General features: G+C 45.1%; 1 pseudogene across 1 annotated transcript; it reads right to left on the bottom strand.

The window, feature by feature from the left end:
- Positions 1-585: 585 nt before the first annotated feature.
- Positions 586-16,710, bottom strand: LOC106610796 (adenylyltransferase and sulfurtransferase MOCS3-like; annotated as a pseudogene). The gene is made up of 12 exons (XR_014378704.1): positions 16,434-16,710; positions 6,377-6,496; positions 6,182-6,278; positions 5,504-5,624; positions 4,248-4,322; positions 3,955-4,072; positions 3,740-3,848; positions 3,597-3,659; positions 3,099-3,254; positions 1,837-1,930; positions 1,517-1,624; positions 586-854 (listed from the first exon to the last, which is right to left on the bottom strand). The product of XR_014378704.1 is annotated as an adenylyltransferase and sulfurtransferase MOCS3-like (transcript).
- Positions 16,711-16,872: the final 162 nt, after the last annotated feature.

Genomic DNA, 16,872 nt, shown 5'->3' with positions numbered 1-16,872 from the left:
AAATCAGTTGCCAGCAACGTAGAAAAAAATGCCATCATCCTCTATCCCTTACACTGTTGTTGCACTGTTGCGTCTAATCTTTTAGAGAGGGTGGTGGTATACATCAGCATATATTATGTCATTTCCATATATGGAAATGACAACACATTATGGATGTATAGATGTGTAATAACTCTAACACATAGTTCATATACCAATGTTCCCAAATAACTCGAAATACATAATGAAGTACTATATTACCCTGTATGCCCTCAACAATACATTGGGGTTATAAAAATAGAACAATCTGGAACAGGAATAAGGTTATGACAATGGATTACAATGTTCAGTTTTTTCTTGTACAACATTTTACTTGCCATTTAAAGCACAATCTTGAAAACCAGAAACTATTTTTTTCACTTTTCACCAGTGAAAATATTTGTCTGTCAGGGAAGCAATACCCAATGCAACCAGCAAACATAAAAGAAGTTAAGGCAGAAAAACGGTCGTTATGATTACATGATACACTACTTACACGGCAGGGCTGGTGGAGGAAGAGGACTGTATGAACATTATATCTGAATGGCCGACTGGCGTGAATTTACTCTTGAAACAGACTGAAATATGGGACCAATGATTTCTCACACTCTCAGAAAAACCTACATGATCTTTAAGCTTCCCGTGATGAAACCTCAGTGTAGAACCTGTGACGTTGAGTCAATACTGAGGGAAAGAGGGGTCTATCTTCTGGGCCCAGGCCATCAGTCCCCCACAGATGTTCTTCGCAGTGACACAGTCCACCTCAGAACCTGACATTCTCTCCAAGACCTGAACTGCCTTCTGGGAGTCATTACCCAGCTTACAGATCACATAAACTGCAGCAGGGAAACACAAACGAATCAAAATGAGTAGTAGCAGCTTCCATTTCCCGGCTTCTCACAAGATTACGACATCTGGCTGGCTATGCGAGACTACGTGAGTTGAATGAATAAAATGGGTCGGGAATATTCTTTGTTTGATGCTTGTCCAGAAGCAGAGCTATTGCATGGTATTTTAATTCAAAATCACTATTAGGTGTGTTATGAACATGATGACTTCTTTTACTCTTGAAACTTAAAAGGGTGTCATGTGTACCAGTTCAACTAAACTGTGTCAACTGTTTACAGAACAGAGTGTTTCCCAGAAATTAGCCATTAAAAGAGCTCATTAATAGCAAAATATACACAGGTTTGCAGGAAATACACTCTGCTGAAATAAAGACCAAGATGAATATTCAATAAAAAGAGGCCAGCTGTTCACGATGACGGTATATTTTTGTGTTGGAAAAAGGATCACCTAGCAACTCCATCAACTCCCGTCATTGACTGTCCAAAATAAGCGAATACCCTCGCAGGACAAGGCTACACAGGCTTAATTAGAACTCAAATGACTCCTGTTTGTTCAGTGAATATGGAGCCGCTCCATAAGCCTAGCCATTGAAGAGCCTCTGCATGTTGTGACCTGCGGAGCTAGATGGAGACCAGATCAGTCATGTTACCTGGGACCTGGGTTGCACTCGACATCTGCTCTTTCACTTGGCCAATTCTCTCCTTCAGCACATGGATGTGTTCACTGTTGCTGTTCTCTAAACAGGAGAGAGGAATGTCTAGCAATGATATAAGGAAATAAACCATTTTACCATTGAATTGAGGACAATTACTTGATTACTAATTCAGAACAGCTATGAAAGCACAGTGATGACAGATGTAATTAATAGGAGGATATGAATACTGCTTTCTAACTAACTCCATATCTTGCTAATTGTATATAGTTAATGGAGTACAATGCCCGGAGGGCATTCAGTCAGCAGAAGGATACTGAGGGAGGTGGGCAGGTAACATATATCCACCACTAGAGGGCGCACGTTCAGCAGGAGATGAGGAGCCGTGTTGTCCACTATAGCTTCATGCTCCTGGCAATAGAAAGGAGAAATTCTAATGTTTGTCAATGGTCACCTACAACACTTCACTTTGTTAATGTTAATGTCAGGTGTAAAGGTCTGCGACGTCAGAATTGAAGTTGCTAGTTTTCTGTGAGATGACACAAAGATGACAAACTGCTTTGGATGATAACTTTTCTATAACTATAGTTGCATAGTGCCTTTTTTTGTTGTTGAGTTGGGTGGAGTAAGCTTAACGTTTTGTCACATTATTACAATTATAGGAAATAAAACTGTTTCCGACTCCAGGCCTTGCACAATCACTATTATAGGCCAATCAATCACGATCTTCATCTACTTTCTCTTAATGGCTAAATTGTTTTGAAAGCTGTAATTTAGCAGAAATCCAAACAACCATTTCTGTCAGGGCCCCAAAAAAAAGGTTATTATTTTCCGTAGAATACGTACAATCGCGTTTTAGTCATTTCCCACTTAGGGTTGGGTCAGCGTTTTGATTTAATCCGGGTTTATGAATGCACACGAATCACAGAAAATCAAGCGTAATCATCAGTCCTTGACTTGGACTGAAATAGGTGACGATACTTATTTTGGGTGCTGGTACTGTTTCCATTTAGGTACAGGAGCTCCACAGTACTTTTGAGCTAACATTCTATAAGACGAACAGGAGCTCAAGCAGTAGAGAATTTGAGGTTTGGCCCAAGTCAAGCATGGGTAATCATGCAATAATCGTCAAAAAACAGAAAGTCACGGACTACACTCTACTTGCACGGATACCCTCTGGTCTTTGGAGAGAAGGTTTAGTTTTCAACACTGAAAGAAAGCCCAGAAAATATTAGGTAAATATATTCAAAGCCAACACTTAAACAACATTTTCCTGTAATTAATGGAAAATGGGAATGTTATTTAGCTTTTTTAGTCGAGTAAAGTACAGAAAACTCCTTTTGACATACAGTGTATATCTCTGCTATTTATCTGAATTATAGGTAATGAGCACACTTTCCTGGCCTAACATTCCATACGATATGTGTATTTGATAAGGGGTTTAAAGGTGAGTGATAACACTTTTGCCAATTCAGATTTAATTTAAAATCCCCTTTACTTTAAAATGCTTAACCCCTTAACAATGAATATGCAAGATCAATGCTTTGCCCACAGTGCCCTCTTTTCAGTAACCCCTGACCTTATCTATGGCAGCAGACCCACAGAACCTCTCATAGTCCACTAAGTGTGTGACAGTGGGGGTTCTCTCCCCACACAGCACAGCTGGCCTGCAGCCTGATGGACCGGAACTTGACATCCTGGGCGTCAAACATCAACAGCTGTTGGCCACAGGAAGCTGTCACACTGAGTCAAGGAAGGGGCTCCTGTCTGACTGACACACATCACCATGATTCACAGCATGACCCACTTCACTGATTTAAAATGGTCTTTGTATATTCAGAAACATATCTCAAAAGGTCCAGCAAATCTACAGAATTTCCTCTCTTTTAGTCTAGCTTTATCAGATGGGCATGGTCATTAAGAAAGATCCCTTCCTTCCCATGCTACACTGACTCATTCAGGCTTTCCTTCATCCAGTCAGCACCATGACTAAGCATAACGTGCCATTTCATTGTACAGTAGATAAACTGTAGTGGGGCTGTGGAGTGACTCAGGGAGCTTTCACTGGGAAAGACACAGTCCTGTCCTGAGGCGATCTTCAGGACCTCCAACGCTTGGAAACATCCCATGATCCCTGGTACTGAGACAAAAGAGTGAAACGTCAATAATCAATTCCTTTCTCTATCAAAGGGTGAAGACATGGATCAGAAGAGGACTCACCTACTCCTAGGACCCCTCCGTCAGAGCAGTTGGTCACTTTCTCCAGGAGTGGAGGCTTTGGGTACCAACACCTGTAGCAGGGGCCTCCACGGTAGTTATACACTGTCAACTACAGACACAGACAACAGGGGTACTGTGCACAAAGGATGAGTAGCAGTAAACATATGGCATTTACTAGTCAGTCATTTGTCACTTAAATGTAACTAGATCCTTACCTGGCCCTCCATTCTCAGGGCACTGGCAGATACTAGGCACTTGCCACTGAGGACACAGGCATCATTTATCAGATAGGGGGTGGGAACATTGTCTGAACAGTCAGCCACAATGTCGTACATGAGGTGGATAATGTCAAGGAGTAAAAATGCAGTGATTTTGCCTCAGAAAGTCAGTGTTATGCTAATTGTTTGACTCTTGGATTTGGTTACACAGAACACCTGTGACAGATAGTAAAGTCTCTTCTTTACTTCCTGTAAGATAATATAAGGCTCAAAGCGGAGAGGGAGGATACTGTTGGATGAGCTGTAAGGTGTTCTCTGGAGAGAGCTGGAGGTGGTAGGGAATGCATTCTACTGTGGAGTTCAACCTGTACACACATAAAAAGGACAGACACAAGGCCATTCGCATTAAAACCAAATCACGCTCTCCCATCCCGCCCCTTATATCTAACTAATTTTGGAGAGTAAGAAACTATGAAAAGAATATTGGCTGGCTAATGTTATTTTCCTCTGAATACCTAAAGCCTAAAAGAAGCAATGAACAGTTAAAACAATAACAAAGCGTTTTCTCCACCCCTGTTTTGGTAAAAAGCTGAGGGGTGGGGCTGGAGAAATGTAACCAGTCTTAAATTCATAGACAGAGCTATGTTTTGAGGCTATATAGTGTTTGTTCACGTTTACAAGCTTATATTTTGGGTTCTGATAGGGGACGACAGTTGAACTAAGAGGCATTTATACGTTATATTATTTAAGAATCAATGGTTACATATCATTCATTTATAAATCCCAAAATGGATGTAGTAACTACATATTTTCCCTTCAACATTCAATTGCATTACCATTCATGTACTGTATGTTCACTCTAACAAAAAAGAGGGGGGACTATAGTTTATCATAAGACTGCTAAACAAGACTGCTAAATAGCTAATGAAATGGCTACCCGGACTACCTGCATTGACCCTTTTTTTTGCACAAACTCTCTTGCACTGACTATGCACACACACACGGGACTCTACTCAGACATATTTACACTGACACCCAAACACACCACATACACCCACACACACACACAAGATGCGCACACATGCATACTGACGCCACACACAACACACACTGCTACTCCGCATATGCTGCTGCTACAGCTCAGTCTATTATCTATCCTGTTGCCTAGTCACTTTAACCCTAGCTAAATGTACATAGCTACCTCAATGACCTAGTACCCCTGCACACCGACTCGTTACTGGTGCTCCCTGTATATAGCCATGTTATTTTTACTCGTTATTGTTATTCACTGTGTGTTTATTCCTCCTGTCACTATTTCTATTTTTTCTTCTCTATCTTTAATTGTTGAAAAAGGATCCGTAAATCAGCATTTCACTGTTAGTCTACACCTGTTGTTTACAAAGCATGTGACAAATACATTTTGATTTGATCTGAGAACAAGCCATTGCTGTTTGGGTAAATGGCACCACCTAGTGGCTATAGCTATGATGTAGAGGTTAATCACAGTACTGCAGCAGCCTGTGCAGGCCCCAGTGGCCTCCTATACCTTCTGACAGCATGGGCAGCAGCCTGGGCCTTGGCCTGATCCTGGCTGTCCTCTCCATGGAGCACCTGTCTGTGCAGGTTACTCAGCTCCACCTCGTCATAGTCCAGCAGACCCACACGCCCTGGGGTTATAAAGGGATGGAACCATGGTATAACAGTGTACATACACTTTGAATCCTGGCTGTATCGCAACCGGCCGTGACTTGGAGTCCCATAGGGCGGTGCACAATTGGCCCAGTGTCGTCCGGGTTTGGCCGGTGTAGGCCGTCATTATAAATAAGAATTGGTTCTTAACTGACTTGCCTAGTTAAATAAAGGTTAAATTAAATTAGTATTGCATATCCCTAGAGGTTGAAAAGTGTATTACATGTAGGCTTACCTAATAATTTGTGATATGCCAAATGCTATGTTGATTCGTAGTGATTCAGCTCCATGGAGAGGCTATATCTATTTGGGTGTACAGCATCTGAATCATTGACCATTACTGAGGGTATAACTTACTGATATTCTCTCTCCCCACATTTTTACATTTTAGACATTTAGCAGACACTCTTATACAGAGCGACTTTCAGTAGTGAATGCATACATTTCCATACTGGTCCCCCGTGGGAATCGAACCCACAACCCAGGCGTTGCAAGCACCGTGCTCTACCAACTGAGCCACACGGGGTCTACCTACCGATTCCTGCTGCAGCTAGATACTGTGCCAGGGGGCAGCCTAGTCCTCCACACCCTACAACCAGCACTGATGTCTGGGAGAGATTCAGCTGACCTGCCTGCAGAGAGTAAAGGATGTGTTCAATAAGGTGTTCAATAATGTCACACTAAATGAATACCCTTATTTCAGAGATTGGGTGAAAGCTGCCATTATTACCTTGTACACCCAGCTCTGACAGCAGAAGCTGTCTGCTGTAGCGCATGATGTCTTCATTGGACAGGGCTGCCTTGGGTTTCAGAGGTGGAAGTGTTGTCACTTTCTCCTGCAGCTGTAGACCTGTCAAACAGGGGCGGAGCCAGAGGGGTGTCCGGGGTGGCACTGGACACCCCTGACATCTGATTGGCCACTCCGGATGCCACACCAAAATGTAATTCGCTACTGGCAGTTTGATGCTGATTGACATCTCATTTCACGTCTTGTTGAAAGAAGCATTTATTTTGACGTTCAACGGCGCATTTTTCAAATTGAGGAAGAGAGAAAATTTACTTCGTTGCGAGATACAGAAGAATAAGAAGAACTCTTTTCGCGACTGGTGAAAACATCATATTTGAAGTAAGATTTAAGGTTTAGCATCGGGTTTAGGTTTCCTGATCAACATTTACGAAAGTTGAGTCGCTGTGTAAGTTAACATTAGACCTTTGCCTCCATTAACAGATAATAGATCAGTTCCCAATTTAGCCTAACATGTTTACATCTGTGCTAGTAAAACATGCATATACAGCGCAGTAAATTACAGCTGTCAGTGTTCAGCAAGTTAACATTCAGCAATTTCAAATCCATAAACTCAGTTAGAATTTTGTACTTGAACTCAAAACGAACAATTGTTATTATCAACCTGTTAATGTTACTCAAAAGACTACCACAATTTGCAGTTTGCTATCGTAAAGGTGTAAGAAATTATAGCTAGCTAAGTTACTTACTGCAGAGTAGGGCTAGCCATGATCTAACTAGTAACTTAGGCTGGTAGTTGATGTTAAGGTACAGTTATGATAATGGGGATTTGTAATTAAGATTGAGATTGGACTAAAATGTGGGTAATTGGATGCTTAGATGTAAACATAGACTGTCTTATTTTTGCATAGGGTCAATTAAACATGAAAAGAAAGGGAGAGATAACAGACTTCTCTTCCAAAAGGAACCAATGGTAGGCCAGGCCTATACTTTAAATTACACATTTTAGTTAGCAGCTGTTAGTATCTAATCTTGTAGATCCCTTAATTATACATTTCCATAGAGATATGACACATTATTTAACGTGTATTTCAGACATTTCAAGATCCAGAGAAGAGGGTCCTGTACAGCTGTGTTTGAAAACATTTCCCAGAACTCAGCATGATACTAGGAAAAGGGCTTTCAACAGCTCCTGGTATAAAGACAATTCATGGCTTGAATATTCTGTAAGTCAAGATTCTACTTATTGTTTCGCCTGTAGGCATTTTTCTCTGCCCAATACACCTGAATCTGCCATCATATCACAGTCAGGTTTTTGTAACTGGAAAAAGGCGCCGTTTAAAGATTCTGGGTTTAAGCTCCATTCGAAAGGCAGAACATCATATCAATGCAACATATGCTTGGAATCAGCATTAAAGGCTATTGACAGCAACTCATCAATGTTAGATGTCATAAATGAGGACCGGAAAAAGAAAGTGGAGGAAAACTGTACTTTGCATTAAAACAATTGCAGATGTGTTCCTATTAACTGCCACTCAAAATATAGCGCAGAGAGGTCATCGAGAGTCTGATGACTCTCACAACAAGGGTAATTTTTTGACAATCTTAGAAGAAATAGCAAAGCATGACCCTCTCTGTAATCAGCCTGTGTGTAGCTGGTGTAGAGAGTCAGGCGCAGGACAGCAGATATGAGTAATCAACGTATTTACAAACAATTACTCACAAACAAACATGGGGGAACAGAGGGTTAAATAATGAACAAGTAATTGGGGGATTGAAACCAGGTGTGTAAGACAAAGACAAAACAAATAGAAAATGAAAAGTGGATCGGCGATGGCTAGAAGGCCGGTGACGTCGACCGCCGAATGCCGCCCGAACAAGGAGAGGGACCGACTTCGGCGGAAGTCGTGACAGTACCCCCCTTGACGCGCGGCTCCAGCAGCGCGCCGACACCGACCTCGGGGATGACCCGGAGGACGAGGCGCAGGGCGATCCGGGTGGAGACGGTGGAACTCCCGCAGCAACGAAGGGTCCAAGACATCCTCCACAGGCACCCAGCATCTCTCCTCCGGACCGTACCCCTCCCACTCTACGAGGTACTGAAGGCTCCTCGCCCGACGCCTCGAGTCCAGGATGGCTCGAACAGCATATGCCGGGGCCCCCTCGATGTCCAGAGAGGGCGGAGGAACCTCCCGCACCTCAGACTCCTGGAGTGGACCAGCCACCACCGGCCTGATGAGACACATGGAACGAGGGATTAATACAGTAATCTGGGGGAAGCTGTAACCTGTAGCATACCTCGTTCAGTCTCCTCAGGACTTTGAATGACCCCACAAACCGCGGACCCAGCTTCCAGCAGGGCAGGCGGAGTGGCATGTTTCGGGTCGAGAGCCAGACCCGGTCGCCGGTGCGAACACCGGGGCCTCACTGCGGTGGCGGTCGGCGCTCGCCTTCTGCCGCCTCACGGCCCATTGCAGGTGCACATGGGCGGCGTCCCAGGTCTCCTCCGAGCGCTTAAACCATTCTTCCACCGCAGGAGCTTCGATCTGGCTCTGATGCCAAGGTGCCAGAACCGGCTGATACCCCAGTACGCACTGGAAGGGAGAGAGGTTAGTGGAGGAGTGGCGGAGTGAGTTTTGGGCCATCTCTGCCCAGGGGATGAACGCCGCCCACTCCCCCGGCCGGTCCTGGCAATATGACCGCAGAAACCTACCCACATCCTGGTTTACTCTCTCCACCTGCCCGTTACTCTCGGGGTGAAAACCTGAGGTGAGGCTGACCGAGACCCCCAGACGTTCCATGAACGCTCTCGTGTGGGCCCAATAGATCAGACGGTCGTGGACAGCAGACGGAACGTACAGGCGCCCAGCTGGACACCAGGGGGGAGTGGGCTCTGTGCGTAATGCCCGCTCGATGTCCGCGTCCAGCTCACACACCACCGGTGCCACCAGGCAAGAGGCCGGAAGGATGGGAGTGTGATCCATGGACCGCTCCTCTGTGTCATACATCCAGGACAGTGCGTCTGCCTTAGCGTTCTGGGAACCTGGTCTGTAGGACAGAGTGAAAACAAAACGGGTAAAAAACATGGCCCACCTTGCCTGGCGAGGGTTCAGTCTCCTCGCTGCCCGGATGTACTCCAGATTGCGGTGGTCAGTCCAGATGAGGAAAGGGTGTTTAGCCCCCTCAAGCCAATGTCTCCACGCCTTCAGAGCCTTGACAACAGCCAACAGCTCCCGGTCCCCCACATTATATTTTCGCTCCGCCGGGCTGAGCTTCTTCGAAAAGAAAGCACAGGGGCGGAGCTTTGGTGGCGTGCCCGAGGGCTGAGAGAGCACGGCTCCTATCCCAGCCTCGGATGCGTCCACCTCCACTATGAACGGCAAAGAGGGATCCGGATGAGCCAGCACGGGAGCCGAGGTAAACAGAGCCTTCAGGTGACCACAAGCCCTGTCCGCCTCAGCCGACCACTGCAGTCGCACCGGTCCCCCCTTCAGCAATGAGGTAATGGGAGCCGCTACCTGACCAAAAACCCGGATAAAGCTCCGGTAGTAGTTGGCAAACCCTAGAAACCGCTGCACTTCCTTTACCGTGGTGGGAGTCGGCCAATTACGCACGGCTGAAATGCGGTCACTCTCCATCTCCACCCCTGAAGTGGAAATGCGGTACCCTAGGAAGGAGACGGACTGTTGGAAGAACAGACATTTCTCAGCCTTGACGTATAGGTCATGCTCCAAAAGTCGACCAAGCACCAAGCACATCAGAATGTCGTCGATATACACCACTACACCCTGCCCGTGCAGGTCCCGGAAAATCTCATCAACAAAGGCCTGGAAGACATTCATCAACCCGTACGGCATGACGAGGTACTCATAGTGCCCTGTGGTGGTACTAAATGCCGTCTTCCACTCGTCCCCCTCCCGGATACGCACCAGGTTCTAAGCGCTCCTGAGATCCAATTTTGTGAAGAAGCGCGCCCCATGCATTGACTCGATCGCACTGTGATCTGATTGATACCCTGATAGTCAATACATGGGCGCAGACCTCCATCCTTCTTCTTCACAAAAAATAAACTCGAGGAGGCAGGTGAAGTGGAGGGCAGAATGTATCCCTGCCCCAGGGATTCGGAGACATATTTCCATAGCTGCAGTCTCCTCCTGTGACAGAGGATACACGTGACTCCTGGGAAGTGCTGCGTCTACCAGGAGATTTATCGCACAATCCCCCCGTCGATGGGGTGGTAATTGAGTCGCCTGAGAGCCAAATTGGCATATTCTGAGGGGATGCGCACGGTGGAGACCTGGTCTGGACTTTCCACCGTAGTCGCAACAATGGAAACTCCTACACACCTCCCCGAGCACTCTCGTGACCACCCCTTGAGAGCCCTCTGTTGACACGAAATAGTGGGGTCATGACAGGCCAACCAGGGTAGGCCCAGCACCACGGGAAATGCAGGAGAATCAATAAGGAAGAGACTGATTCTCTCCTTGTGACCCTCCTGCGTAACCATGTCTAGTGGAGCGGTGGCATCCCTAATCAGCCCTGACCCTAATGGTCGACTATCTAGGGCGTGCACAGGGAAGGGCATATCCATAGGAACAAGGGGGATCCCTAAACTATGGGCAAATGAACAGTCAATAAAATTCCCAGCTGCGCCTGAATCTACGAGCGCCTTCTGCTGGGAATGCTGGGAAAACTCAGGAAATGTAATAAACACATACATGTGAGCAACAGGGGGCTCTGGGTGAGCCTGGTGCCGACTCACCTGGGGTGACACGACAGTGCCCTGCCTGCTGCCTCGACTCCCTGAGGAACCCCCCCAGCACCAACCAGCAGTGTGCCCTCTGCGGCCACAGATGGTGCAGGGAATGGCCCCTCCTCCGGTCGCCCTAAGCGCAGCACCTCCCAGCTCCATGGGCGTCGGAGCGGAGGTGCTGGGGGATGGAATTGACAGGCCCCGATCCGGACGTCCGCGGGTAGCCAGCAGGTTGTCCAGCCGGATGGACAAGTCAACCAGCTGGTCCAACGTGAGGGTGGTGTCTCAGCAGGCCAACTCCTGACGGACGTCCTCGCGCAGACTGCACCAGTAGTGATCGATCAGGGCCCTGTCGTTCCATCCCGCGCTGGCGGCCAGGGTCCGGAAGTCCAATGCGAAATCCTGCGTGCTCCTCGTCCCCTGCCTCAGGTGGAACAGACTGCCCGAAATCGAAAACTGCCCGAAAGCGGCGGGTGAACTCTGCATAATGGTCCAACACCGCGTCTCCTTCACTCCATACAGCGTTGGCCCACTCCAGGGCTTTGCTTGAGAGGCAGGAGACGAGGGCGGACACGCTCTCACGTCCTGAAGGAGCCAGATGGATGGTCGCCAGGTAGAGTTCCAGCTGGAGTAGGAACCCCTGGCATCCAGCAGCCGTCCCATCATACTCCCTCGGGAGCGCAAGTTGAATCCCGCTGGGACCGGGTGAAGGAGGGGTGGACAGTGGGGCCTGCTGTAGTGGGGCTGGTGGAGGCGCTGGACAACCTCGTCCTCTCTCCCAACGATCCATCGTCTGCAGCACGCGATCCATGGCGGTGCCCAGATGTTGCAACATGGTTGCGTGCTGCTGGACGCGCTCCTCTACCGCCACAGGGAGGGCGTCTGCTCCTGCTGACTCCATTTGACTGGTGAGTAATTCTGTAATCGGCCTGTGTGTAGCTGGTGTAGAGAGTCAGACGCAGGACAGCAGATATAAGTAATCAACATATTTACTCAAGTATTCACATATACAAACACAATATACCGAGCCCACAATAACGGACCGTATACAAGACAAACAATTACTCACAAACAAACATGGGGGAACAGAGGGTTAAATAATGAACAAGTAATTGGGGGATTGAAACAAGGTGTGTAAGACAAAGACAAAACAAATGGAAAATGAAAAGTGGATCGGCGATGGCTAGAAGGCGGGTGACGTCGACCGCCGCCCGAACAAGGAGAGGGAACGACTTCGGCGGAAGTCGTGACACTCTCAGAGAAAAGGATGAATGCATTTGGCAATGCTAAGTACACAAGCCACCAAATCCAGAAGGAAGTTCTTGAGGGTTTAGCTGAGATGGTACAAAGTCAAATAATAAGAGAAGTAAAAGAAAGTGAAGTGTTTAGTGTAATTGCAGATGAAATCAAGGATGTAAAGAAAAAAGAACAAATGTCTTTAGTTGTGAGGTACTATTACAACAGGGCCATCCACGAAAGCTTTTTACACTTTCAGTCAGCTGAAAGCTTAGATGCAGCAGGTCTCACAAAATTGCTAATTGATTGCCTTGAAAAACATTGGATGGACTACAGAAATGATCTTGTGAGGCAAGGCTATGATGGTGCATCCATCATGAGCGGAAAGCATTCTGGTGTGTCTGCACGGATTTAAAACAGTGCCAGATTTGCATTTTATGTGCACTGTAATGCACATTGTTTGAATCTGTCAAATCAGTACCTGAGGCAGTTAATTATTTTGCTCTCCTGCAGAAGCTTTATAACTTTGTATCTGGCTCGTACGTTCATCTCAAGTGTCTTGCAGTTCAGAAAGAGCTGTATCCACAGCAGCAGCCCAGGGAACTACAGAGACTTATGGATGTAAGGTGGGCATGCAGATACATGGCATGCCGTAATCTGAGGGACAGGCTTCCAGCAGTTCTAAGAGTGCTACAGGATATCAGACTTGAAAATAGTGGCGATAGATCAGTGGAGGCAAGGGGCCTTCTTTCTCAGAATGAAATGTAAATCTTAGGGTTTTTGGTTACCTTTTGTAAAGTGCTTGGTGATGCCAAATGTCTTTCTGACATGCTCCAATCAAGCTCTCTTGACCTAGCAAGGGCTGTGGATCTAGTAGGTGCCCTTAAGGACACATTACAGGACTACAGAAGTGAGGGTTACTTTGGAGATCTATCGAAAGAGGTTGAAGAGATTGCAGAGCACTGCAAAATAAGTGTACAAACAGTGTGTAAAAGACAACCTAAAACAAGCTTAAGATTTCCCGACTCAGTGATGAGCAATGTAGGACAGAAAAATAGTGACCAAAGTGATGGTGAGAGCTTCCAAAGAGCTATCTTTTATCAGGTGCTTGACTGTCTCACAGCTGAGCTGCAGAGGCGTTTTTCAAAGAGGAATTGCCAGATAATGCAAGGGGTCCAGTCTCTCAACCCAAAGAGTACAACATTCTTGAATGAAGAGCCTCTGTTTGCCTTTGCTCAGACCTTTGATTCAGATTTAGATGACCTCAAACATGAGGTTCATCAAACCAAGCGGCTTCTTGATAGGAGAGAAAAGTGGAAGAGACAGACCGTCTACTCTCCTTGACTTTGTTGTGTTTCTAGAACCTTATAAAGAGGTCTTCCATGAGCTATTTTGACTTTGTAAGATTTCTGTTGTTACACCAGTCAGCAGTGCTTCTTGCGAGAGAAACTCCTCAGCTTGAAAACTGATTAAAACACACTTTAGGACAACAACGGTTGATGACAGGTTAAGTCACCTCGGAATTCTCTGTGTTGAGTCAAGGAGGGCACGCTCCTTCAACATGGATGAGTTTGTGAAACATTTTGCCAGTTCTCACCAGAACCGTAGAATTATGCTGTTTTAAATATACCTAGGATAATTTGGCACTTAGGCTGTCCCTCTGGTCATGATTAAAACCTGCACTGTGTACTAGCTAGTGTCCTGACATTCTAAAATGATACATCCAAAGGGTATCATGTCACACATTTCATTTGGTCTTCAGTAGGCCAATTCCAAAACTTTTCTTTGCTATTAGTTAACATAATATATATGAGCATAAATATGATACTGTAAGTTTGTCCATTTCAAGTCCATTTCTGCTTGATACCTGGTATGTCAAATTGCAGTGTGTTTTTTGGTAAATGTACTTTTTTGTAAATTTATGTAACACACAAATGCTATCTTATCTCCTTGGTGCTTGAGCTTTGTTTTCTGAAAATATTTTGGGATGTTCAACACTTATAGACCCAGATGATATATTCATGAAAACAGAGTGACCCAAGTCTCTCCTGTATGTGAGTACAGTGCAGTACAGTGTGTGTGTGAGAGAGAGAAAGAAATTGAGCTGCAGTTCCGAGGTAGAGACACTGACTATTCATAGTATGTTAAAGAATTCTAGTGAAGTAACCCTTTTGGACCACACTATCTACCACATTGAGAACTCCGGGTTAAGTGAATTATCACTTCTACCTCTAATCAGCAATCATAGGATTCATTCATGCTCCTTAGATGCCAGGTTAGGGTTACACACACATTTTCTGTCATGGTCTATGGACCCCCTGAAGTAGCCTTGGCCACCCCCTGGCTACCCCATGTATAAAACTCTTGTTCCACCACTGCTGTCAAACGGATCTGATTTCAGTGGAGAAAGAATGGAGAGAGCGTATATGGTGTATTTAGTGGTTCAGAATAAAAGTTGTGGTTATTATAGACAATGTGAAATGTCACTTCATAAGTTGACAAGCGATATAAAGTCAATTGAATTGTAGGCTAACTAGTCTCGCTCGGCTCTCCTTCCAAATCCGGTCTTGTTAACTCTAACCCATAGAGAATGATAGAGGACTCTTCTTTGTATCTGTCCCATTATGGCATCTGCATACGGGCAGCGAATTTAAGGCCATCTAGTAGTCCATTTTCTTCTACTACTTCTATGATCTGGAAAACAAACTGACAGTGTGCTTACTGCCACCTGGAGTGTGTTGTTTCAACAGGTATAAAGCCAAGGTTGGCGATTTACTGCTACCTGCAGTTATGGAATGTTTGCGCACAATCATAATTAATTGGCTGATCCCTCCTGATGACCCAGATAGAAATATGTGATCCTTCCCACTATGGGGGTGAATGTTTAAACGTTAAAACGTTGCAACTTGAAATTCTTATATTCCTATATGAACTATAACTCAGAAGAAACCTTAAAATTGTTGCATGTTGTGTTTATGTTTTGTTCAGTGTACTTTAATTAAAGTTTGTTAAATACCGTGACTTACCAAGACATTTAGTAGTGTTAGGGTTGAACTGGCTATTTGTATGCATAACCTTTATAATATATCGGGAAGCTATGCTACAATATTAAGTATATAAACTACGGATAAATCAACTGTCGAAGACAGGAAGAACGACACCCGGCGACAGGAAGTGCGTCACTAGGCTGGGACCTGCCTGCACGCCGACGATAGGAGGAGCAAGTTTAAACCACGCTCCTCCTCCCTCTGACAGGCCAGCATTGAGCGGGAACTATCTCTGTCAGAGTATAAAAGAGAGAACAATAGAATGTGACGCCCTCTTCTCTGTTTGCCCTGCGAGGTGTCACGAACGACATATTTACCATACACGTGTTTGCATTAATTAAAGTACAGCTAATTAGAAGTTACTATGTGCTGACTATTTTGTTCTGATACCAGAAACAAACAGGACACAACTTTAACAGTAGAAATAAAACATATCTAGCTACCATACCATAAAAAAAATGCATAAAAAACAACACAGCAACACATCAATCAGCGATGTTTGTCGTTAGTGTTTTTTCCTAAATGTTATGCCACAGCAGAATTCCACTGTCACTTTTTTTAAAGTTACCAATTGTCACTATCAACATATTACTGTAGCTGCATTCTATGTCTGTAATGGATTGCGGTAGATATAACTTCATTGCCCAGCCCTAGCGGTCATACATATGTTATAGGACTATTTTTCTGTATTGTAAATTGATGTGGAAATTAATGATTTTTTCTTATAATTTTAACGGGAAGAAAATGATTACAAAAAAATGTCTGTTTAAACTTTAAGCAAAATGTTCCATTTGTCACATCCTTACTACCCACCCTGTTGACTACTTTAAAATTGAGTAAGTCCTCAAAAGGCGCTAAGACAGGTTTTTTGGCACTAGAGTCCTCTATCTATCTCTATGCTCAAACCCAACCCCACACTGTAACTTTGTCTGCTGATAGCCACAGCAAGCACTAGGCAACAGCTAACTAGCTTACTGGTATTCAATCAATGTAATGAGAAACCTACCTTTCCTAATTGTGCCAGTTTATCCTTCAATGAAACGATATGTTTTTCCATGTCGTGACTTCAAACAGGAAACCTCTTCCGACATAGCTGCAATAGGATATAAGACACGTGAGATACAATTTCTTACACAGTTAGCGAAATAATGCCACAATCGTACTGATTGCAACTGTTTTAGTGATTAGTGTTTGTTGTCATTTGTCGAAGTCGGACTCCGCACTTCCTGGTCTACAGAAGAGACACACGTGAGATGATGCCAGTTGGGGGTGCTTTCCCAATGACTGTAGTCTATTCCTGCGCCACATCAAATCAAGCGGGAGATCAAGGCACTGCATACGCTGTTGTCGCTGCGCAGTTCAGTTCCCACAGTTTGATTACTTTACTATAGGAAAGTAGGCTAATTGAAATATCTCAAATGTAAATTACGAATTCACTTGGAAAG

Source organism: Salmo salar, chromosome 09 (assembly GCF_965601325.2).
Source record: "Salmo salar chromosome 09, fSalSal1, whole genome shotgun sequence".
Lineage (NCBI taxonomy): Eukaryota > Metazoa > Chordata > Actinopteri > Salmoniformes > Salmonidae > Salmo > Salmo salar.
The sequence above is the reverse complement of the archived record's forward strand: the minus strand, read 5'-3'. Positions and strand labels throughout refer to the sequence as shown.